This window comes from Tachypleus tridentatus, chromosome 6, assembly GCF_004210375.1.
Source record: "Tachypleus tridentatus isolate NWPU-2018 chromosome 6, ASM421037v1, whole genome shotgun sequence".
Taxonomy (NCBI): Eukaryota; Metazoa; Arthropoda; class Merostomata; order Xiphosura; family Limulidae; genus Tachypleus; species Tachypleus tridentatus.
This window is the reverse complement of record NC_134830.1, coordinates 138,669,076-138,677,556: the sequence shown is the minus strand read 5'-3', so window position 1 is coordinate 138,677,556 and position 8,481 is coordinate 138,669,076. Positions and strand designations below refer to the sequence as shown.

General features: G+C 32.1%; 1 long non-coding RNA gene across 1 annotated transcript; it reads right to left on the bottom strand.

Moving 5' to 3' along the window:
* Positions 1-4,260: 4,260 nt before the first annotated feature.
* Positions 4,261-8,253, bottom strand: LOC143253808 (uncharacterized). Its single transcript, XR_013029854.1, has 2 exons — positions 7,088-8,253; positions 4,261-6,779 (listed from the first exon to the last, which is right to left on the bottom strand). It is a non-coding gene; the product is annotated as an uncharacterized LOC143253808 (long non-coding RNA).
* Positions 8,254-8,481: the final 228 nt, after the last annotated feature.

Below are 8,481 nucleotides of genomic sequence, written 5' to 3'. Positions count from 1 at the left end.
CATTATCATTTCTTAATAAATGGATTTCATACACTTTACACAGCAAACATTTTACTTTATAACACCATTGTACGTCTACCATTAATGAACTTGTAACATAATAAATTTTTCACATTACTGCCATCATAATAATGTATTTACACTGAACTGATCTCACGCCAAATATTTGATCTTACTGTTGTCATTAAAAGTTCATATACTGAACTCATTGCACAATTTTGTTTTACTATTTTTACACACTCTTACAACATTAAATGCTTTTCCTAATTCCTACAATTTTGAAATTACTTGAAGTATTTGCGCAACAATTAACATGACTAATATTAAAATCGTACTTATATCCAAATAATTAGATAGTAAAATTGTACTTCAAACTTCCTATATTGCAATCACTTACACTTAATACATTGTTTTACCCCTTTTGTTAGCTTAATAAATAATGTAGTGAGTTCACTTAAAAGTTATCTCAATTTACTATTACAAGATGATTTATAGGAAGTCATCGCAAAATAAATGTTTTCTTTTATCTGTACTCTTTTCATCAAACAACGTTTTGTGAAATCATACTACAGTAAATAGTTTACCTTGTTCTTATCCTTATAATTTAATGCACATTGAGCTCATCGCTTACTGGTACTTTTACGTTTATTATGAAACACTTATACAGAACTTATTTTCTACCTTATTGTGTAATATTTATGGGAAATACATTTTATATTAAATTATTTACCTCGATCGTTAATAAATCAAGAATTAAGAAATTCGCAATAAGATATGTTTCCCATTACACCCAGTTTAACAACACCTACTTCTTTACTTGTCTTTGTTTGGTTTGCCTAATGAGCTTCCCTACACGAGTCAAGTACTCCATTTCTAAAATTTTCGGTCAGATAAGAATACTTTCCTTCTCATACCACAACACTAGAAAAATATCTCGCCACAAAAACAAAGAGTTTATTAGATTACACCACATAATTACTAACACTTTTTATCATTGTTTTCTTCGTTACAATATTTAAACAGAAGTCACTGCACAGTTAACGCCGTACTACGTCGTTACATGTGAATTTCACTTACATTGAACGCACTAAATTTTCAATTCACTGTTGTTATCAAATTTCTTGTACGGAATATATTGTGGCGTTGAACTACACTTTAACTATTATATTATTTACAATTAAAACAATTCCACTGACATGTCCTGTTTTTATTATCATTTTAAGCAAACTTACAGTAAACACAGGAAAGTCATTTTCCTTATTAACAGAATTGTAATTAAATTTAATCAAATGATCCCACATTAAAATGCTTTATAATACTGTTTTGATTATTATTTCTTAATGCGAATGGTTGCAACGTGTTTCCATGACAATTTTCCTAATACAGAACTTCTTGTAAATCAATGCTTTATTTTAACCTTATTCACCTGTTACCAGACAAGCACCATAGAACTGCATCTTTCTTTTCACATTTTCATCAATACTTATAAGCTAATAATAAACCAACTGTAACCATTTCACCAGCCATAATTTTAGAAATAGAAAATTACATATAACGAATACTCTTTACCTGACTCTTAACGTCGAATTGTCGTCAGCTCATATCCCATCAAATTCTTTAGCTTATTCTTAACACCAGCGCTGATAGCTCTCGTGTAGATTCGAGCGTAATTTGAAAAACAAAAACAAACTCAACACTAATTTTTCTTATACATATATCATCGCAGCGCAGATAAATGGATTTATTCTTATCCTTGTTAAATTACCTATTCTACTCATCACAGCAAAATATTTGTTCTCTTACTGCTAACAATTAGATGTTAGTTATTCTGCAATTTTCCAAAAGCAAATGTTTCACTTCGTTATTATTATAAATTTACTTCAAGTAAAGTCATTCTAATTTGTACTCCCATCATTACTGTTATAAATCCATGTTAAAGTCAATATTTTAAATTTTTTTCTTTCTTATTTCACGGCGACTTAAATTAAACTCGTGACCTTGTTAATATTTCACCTTACTGACAGCTTAGAAAACTTACGTATAAAAATTCGTCGCACTGTAAATATATTAACAAAACAGCGCTTTGAACAATTACTCATATTAATCACAGCATATTAAATGTTTCAAGTTGATTTAATCATCATGTTTTACATATAGGGGAAATGATTTCCACGTAAGAATTAATCCTTATTGTAAACATTTTGCTTTAAACTTTCTAATGTACAATCATTTATACTACATGCATTGTTTAACCTCTATATATAAATTTACAAGTAGTGAAGCGAGTACATTTTAGTTCTCTTAATTTTCTATTATAAGATGATTAATAGGGAAATAATCGCAGAATAAATGTTCCTTTTATTTCTACTATTATTAGACAACTATTAGTGAGGTCACAGTACAACACATTTTACCTTACACTTTTGCTTATAATTTAACACATAATAAGCTCATCGTCTAGTAACTTTCATTTTGTTTATTATGACATACTTGTATATAACTCATTTTCTACCTTACTTTTGTAATATTTAAAGCGAACGCATTTTAATCTAATTTCTTTACTGCAATCGTTAATACGCCTAGAAATTAGTAATTTAATTTACAACACTTTTCTTTCCAATATTTTTAAACTTCGCCATCTTTTCACACAGAATTCTACTGTATGATATGAATACTTTCATTCTCCTTCAACACGAAAATCATCAACACAAGAAAACGTTGTCACCACAAAAATGTAAGTTACATTAGGTTGCACTACATAACTGCTAACGCTTTTTCTTATTACTTTTTTAATCAAAATATTTAAAGTGAAGTCACTGCACAGTTTAGGCTGTACTACGTTGTTTCATGTCAATTTCACTACATTCAACTTATCACCCACTAAATTTTCAACACATTGTAGTCATCACATTTCTTGTATGGAATACGTTCTGGCATTTAACCTCAGTTTAACTATTATATTATTTACAATTAAAACAATTCCACTGACATGTCCTTTTTTATTCTTATCATTTTAAGCAAACTCACAGTAAACACAGCAAATTCATTTTTCTTATTTACATAATTGTAATTAAATTTAATCAAATGATCCTACATCAAATACTTTATAATACTGTTTTGATTATTATTACGAATATTTCACCTTACTGATAGCTTAGAAAGCTTACGTATAATATTCATAGCACTGTAAATATATTAACATAAAGCCGCTTTGTATCGTTACTAACATTAATCACAGGATACCCAATATTTCAAGTTGATTTTATAATTATACATTTACTTATATAAAATCATTTCAACTAAAGTATTCATCCTTATGGAATTATTTCAAAGTTGTATGTGTGTGATTCTAAGAGTGCAGTTTTAGCAATCCTGTTTGCCTATAAATTCAAACTAGTTCCTTATTTCTAATAAAAAATTTATTTACACCTCAGACCAAAATCTAAATTTCGAATATGCGATATTTGACTAACATACCATCATATGTGACCATTCGAAGTTTCAGGTGGTTTGCATTTCAATGAAATCATGTTTTGAAGTCGGCTTTAGGCAGTTGACTCAGTCATGGAACATTTTACGATGAGTAAAATTATCTGGAATATGTATCAGTGTGCAGCGTTAACTAATTACGTTCATACAAGTTTCGGCGCCCTCGAGTTTTAAACTTACTTCACTGGGTATGTAAAAATAAAATTAAATTTCGTTGTACGTTTAATACTTTGTATTGAACCACGATAGGTTGTACGATTAACTATTTTCTAAGACTACCCTATGAAACTGGTTAAAATACGTACAAATGTAGTAATTTTATTTGAAATTTAACTTTTAATGCAAGATATTTCTAAAATGTAAGTAGTATTGGGTAATAAGTTTTTTCGTAAAATTCAGAAAAATTCAAACCCTGCTCTAACAAGATTGATTCTTCAGGACGTTTAGATCTCCAGTTTTGTTCATCTGTTTTTGTAGATTTGTATGTTTTCAAAGTTTTCTTGAAACAAACGAAGAAGATATAGTCTTAGTTGTATTTGAAATGTAGAAGTTTTAGTAATTCACTTGTAAAATAATGGTTAATAGAGGCTTTTATTTTTTTTAATATGTAACTTGCAATTTCTATGAATTTGTTACTTAATACAAAGCCAATTGTGTAAGCTAGGAATGTTTTGTATCCGGTTTACATAAACCGGTAAGTTGTTCGCTGCTTTAGCGTGAAGTTAATATTTTAAAGTTTAGTTGAAATATAAATGAAATATGAAAAAGAAATATGGGTAAATAACCTTTTAATCAAATAACGTACAATTCATACAAAAACTCCAAAAGGTTTTAATCATTTCGTTAAATGAAACGCTGATGTTTATTAACACCACACAAAGTATCCAACACTCCACCCCTGTAATAGGTGCACAATCCATACGATATGTCCATGTACACAAGCTCGTGGTAACGAATATAAAATGTTCAGAAGTATCTTATGCTGGAAGATTTCACAAAATACACGATAAATATTCAAACACAAACTTCAAATAGGACACTAAATTACAACGAACTGTTCACCATGAAAAACTTCCACTCCTTATTCAGCTTCTTACTATAAGAGCCACACGAGAAGACTTGGTTGAATGACAAGTAGAAACTTATCGGTCAAAGATCGACGTGTAAATGATCACTGAAGATGGAATACAACTTGTTTGTGGTCTTGTACTAAGAGCTTCACCTATAAGGCGAGATATGCAACTTCTAACATTTTAAAGCTCTGCTTACAGGATCTCAGAACAAACGACTTTTCAATTATATAAAACAAGAATAAAAATACTGAGACTGTTAGATAAAGTTCGTTTTCCTTAATAGTGGACTACGAAACAAGTTACTACTTATCAGAATCAGCCAGCCAGGATTCAACCGTACACCTCCACTGTGAAAGTCGTGTCCAAACCGTAGGACCCATATTTCGGGATGTTACTGGTGAACACCTTTACGGACTTCCAGAACTCTGGTCATCCTACTTTACAGCGTAAAAAAAAAAATTAGCTCCCCACCCTCCCATTATAGTACACAAACTAAATACAAATTTAGTTAACAAACTTGCACATTCCGACACGAATACAATTAGTTAACTCTGCACTTAGAAAGCCACCAAATCGTTTTCCGTAAACCACTAAAGTTCATACTTTGATCAATTTAAGAAAATTTAAAAACACTGAATTATGCCTGCTACATTAATAACCGATAATTCTACATTTAAAAATATAGACTTCAACTTACTCTATGTGATAACTACTACTAACAATTGCACACAGTAGATATACTGCCGATGTTAAAAACACAGAACTGTTCTCCCATCTCCAAGATTCAAGCTGCAGAACTTGGCAACTACTGCATTAAACTTGCCACGAACAAGTTCCAAAATGACGGGGAAATTCAGTGACAATATTCAAATAAGATGCAGTTTACAGTAACAAAATGTTACCTTAATACAACTTCTAAAAGCCAATTATCTACAATTCTCTCTTCAGTCTTCACTAAGTTTTCAGAGTGACGATAGATGAAACGTCTCAAACCTTTGTGGTTATTTCGTAGTCCGAGATTTATCCAGTGTTGAACCTATTCAAGTATTCTGAGAAGTAAACAAATCCCCCCCCAAAACAAATCAGGTAGGTAGAAGTTCTATTCTTTAAAATTACACAAATTCTACCCATTAGCTTTACACTGAGGTTTGTTAAGAGACAATAGTTTGTTAAAACTATTAAACTTCCATGTTTCTACAATAGCAAGAGTTACGGTGTTTTTTTGCTTTTTATATAAAAACATTTGAAACAATAAATACAGCACAATATACGTTACTTGTTTATCCAGTTTAGTGCTAGTTTACCCCTTACTATACTTGGTCCATGCAAAGATGTCAGGACAATTTTCATGCACGACTACATGGAGAATTTCCTCTTGGTTCCAATTAAAGTGTATAGTTGTAGTACTTGGGAGGTTAAACAAATGTGCATTCATCATCCATAATAGACATCTCCGTCCAACAAATTTGCTTGCTGAGGCTGCGAGATCAGCATATCCTAATATTACGATCTTCAACAGTACGTGAATCTCAGTTGTTCACAAGTCTGCAGGTGAACGTCATTCTTTATGACCTAATTCAGTGTAAGAAAAACAAAAAACGCCACACACGCGAAAAGTATTTGCATAGCACACAACTCTGAACTATTACTATGAATGAGACAGATCAACATTCTACTTCAGGTAATTCAAGTACGCTCTGTTGAAGACAGTTACGAGTTACACTCGGATTATCCCTAACCTGTATAAAGTTCAGTTGACTAATCAAAGTAAGAAAGTATTAATCAGAGGCTGGTAACTAACCGGCATCCTTCTAATTACACGTTCGTTTAACATGCACTTAACCGAAATTACCTATTGGTCTAGACGTACCAATGGCACATGATCAAGGTTGGACGATCTTCCAGATACACGTCAGTAGTATGACAAAAAGGGACGAAATTCAGACATCACCAAGAATTCATGTTGAAGAACCTGCGTGATATTTACCAAAAACACCTATTCCCTAGCAAGTTTTGCTAACGTTACTGTAACATATTAACCTTCAGAAAAACATGTTCACCAATACAAAATGTTACCTTACTGCAGGTGTATCAACTACAAGTACTCTTCTTCGTTCTCAGGGTTGAGTTTGAATGAAGAAACAGCATAATGAAAAACAATCATACATACGTGGCAAGCTCTTAAGGGTCTCATGGAGATTCTTCACTTTGCTGAACCTATTTAAGTAAATCAAGGTGCAAGTAAACCACTACCACCCTACCCACAGTACAAGGTAAAAAGGTAAAGGGCGGCATTTGTTTTAAGATACAGATCAGTTATGGAAATTTCCATTAAAATATCTATTGAGGCTAGACTGAATTTACGGTTTACGTTATCACCTCAGTTACAGTAAACTCGTACAGCAAGTCTTGCATGGTATTCAGAGTTCAACTTTGAATGTAAATCTCTTTTGTAACTAACGAGCAATTAAACATTAGACAAAAAGTAAAAACGCAAAGTTGTTAACGCCCCAAATACAGCTTACCCTATACAAGAGTCAGAATGTCACACTTCCTCCAAACTAGGAACAGATGACCATTCTTCTACGACTATGGCGAATGACATCCGTGACAGTAACTTCCGTTCTGCAATTATACTTCAAAAAACAGAAAAAGTAACCCATCCCCAGAGTTCATCATCCTTACACAATGCACAAATACGTGCAACTCATTTCGCAATTTCGACTTCCATCTTTTAATCTACAAAAACGAAAACGATGTAGTTAGTAGGAAAGTTACCTGTCCTTGCAGTACTTACACACTCCTTATGCAGTTAGTTATTTCGAGATCCTTTACCATCAAAAGGCAACGTTAGATATTGTAGATTCACTTATAGCCTCAACTGCAAGTACAGTAGAATCTATACATCAGTTAAACCTATTAAAAAACAAAACCAAAGTTTCTTTAACCCCCCTTTCCACCCTTGTTCGACAGCCTATAGACTATATGCAAGTGAGTTGTAATTGTAGTCACATCATATATAGTAACACCTATACATAAAATGTTTAAACAACAGACGCCGAGTTAAGTTTTAAAAGACCATATTAAAAGGATTTTATTCTAAGTAATCCAAGCATTCCAACTTAAAAAACCTGATCTTCACATTATCGTTTCGTTTTTTTCATGCAGACTGCGCCAGAGGGAAAAAGTGATTAACATGTTGTCCTCTTCCAAAAATTACTACAGCATGAAAGGGAAGCTCATTACAACTACAACAAATACATAGTTAGCACACGAGTGTTTTTCTTAAATCTTCCCCCTACTAAACTTTTCGAAAAAAAACAGCAGCAGATGATTAAACCAGCATCACATATTACTATCGGGATGTTTACGTCTATCGTAACAATACATTTAGAGTTATATTTGCATCTACACGATAACTCTTCAGCGCTATTTCTTTTTTTTTTTAAATAAGAATATGCAATTACTATATCAAACTGATATTTCTCTAGTGTTATCTTAAATTTGCCATTGAAGTACTGTACTTCACAACTGTAAAGAAAACTTAACTAATATAACCGAATTCATCGTTGCCGTTACGACGCCTCTGGTTGTTCTTCTAATCTCCGCCGTTCTCATCTACGTTCCGCTCAATATCCGCTTTCGCTCCCTTCCAACTAACCATTCGAAACTCTCAGACGTCGCCAACTACGTCACGAGGTACGAAAAAAACGCCTTAAATAGCACTCCTGGGCCTTTTCACTGTATTCTAGTGCAACAAGTAGAGAATATAGCTCCCATATTCTGACGCAAAGTTTGAACTTTTAGATCTTTATTAAGCAACAAACGTATTTAAAATTAATAAACATTTGTTTCTATAAAAGGTTTAAGGTAAACTGTGTAACATGCTTAACGAAAAGTCAAAAGAACATTCTAGAAA